Source organism: Austrofundulus limnaeus, unplaced genomic scaffold, assembly GCF_001266775.1.
Source record: "Austrofundulus limnaeus strain Quisiro unplaced genomic scaffold, Austrofundulus_limnaeus-1.0 Scaffold94, whole genome shotgun sequence".
Taxonomy (NCBI): Eukaryota; Metazoa; Chordata; class Actinopteri; order Cyprinodontiformes; family Rivulidae; genus Austrofundulus; species Austrofundulus limnaeus.
This window is the reverse complement of record NW_013952496.1, coordinates 2,530-4,048: the sequence shown is the minus strand read 5'-3', so window position 1 is coordinate 4,048 and position 1,519 is coordinate 2,530.

Genomic DNA, 1,519 nt, shown 5'->3' with positions numbered 1-1,519 from the left:
GTGTGTGTGTGTGTGTGTGTGTGTGTGTGTGTGTGTGTGAGATAATGTCAGTTGTGTCAGCAGCCATGGACCAGCACCACGCAGAGCAGTAAGCTCTCAGTTGCTGCTTCTGATCTTCCATTCAGCAGCTGTGTCTTATGTAACTTCAGAAGGGATTTACATTAAATTTTAAATTTTCCTTTTTTTATGTTGTTCCTTATCCACTGTGAACAAAAAGTTCTGAACTCCAAAGAAAAGGCTTCAGAAGTTTCTGTATTAAAAGTTGTTACCTAACCTGTGCATGAACACTTGGGGTAGGGCTTCCCTTTGTGGGGGTCTTGAAATTCTGATCTCCAAAAATCCTTAAAGATGTAAAAAGATGTGGGCGGGTCCTGAGCTGATCACAAGTATCAGCCTGATGGAGGCTGGTTCTTTGATGGTTTTGGAAAATACACACATTTCATCGTCTGTCTGCGTTTTACATCAGCTGCAGCACAGTACAGCTGCCATCATGGTGGAACGGACCCACATGTCTTCAGTGTGGAAGGGTTTAAAATACAAAACAAAAAGAGCTGAGAAGCTACTTACAGTGTTTATAGTTTGAGGAGTTCCTGTGCCAGTAGAGAAATTCCTGAAGTGAGTTCACCTGGCAAAGCATCAGGTTTCAGAACAGTGCTTCTCAATCTTCATTAGTCAGGTCCCCAGCTTTAAGAAAAAGAAAAATGTCCACCCGTCCCACCTAGGACTGCCACGATTAGTCGATGACTAATCGATTATTAAAATAATCGATGACTAATTTAATAATCGATTAATCTTTTTTTTTTGTTCTTTGTTTTTCTCTCCAAACTGCTTTGACACCTTCCGCTGCCACATCTGCCTTTCTGTCCTTGACACACATGCACAGTAGTGGGAACTGGGGTAGGCCGTGGACGTCACAAGACATTATAGACAGGCTCTGGTATCACGGGTACATGACAACGGAGCTCAAAATTGTGGGATCTTTTTAAGAAAATGAAAGAGAAACCTGTGTAATATCTGCAAGGCAGAACTTGCCTTCCACAGCAATTGTTTTTAGTTAGCATATAGCTAAAATCTAACCATGGTTATGATAGCAGATGCATTCTGGCGTGATAAGCTGTATGTTTTATATTCAATTAACATATGATCCGATTAGTCAACCAATCGAAAAAATAATCGGTGATTAATTGTTTATAAAAATAATCGTTTGTGGCAGCCCTACTCCCACCCCTCGGGCCTCAAAACAAATAGGTAACAACACGTCAAGTGTTCAAGCAAAAGCATGTTCATTAAAGAAAATAATTGTTAAAACCAGGGGTTCTTAACCTTTTTGACCTCGGGGCCCAATTTGTTGAACATAAAGTCACACGAGGCCCAGTCAGACATTACCAGTGTACGGATCAAAATGATCATTATTCTAAATCTTGGTTTAATGTGTATTCTCTTTACATTATAACTAAATTAAATACATTTACAGTTTAAAAGAAAAACTCCTATCAAATAATCACAAGACATGATYATG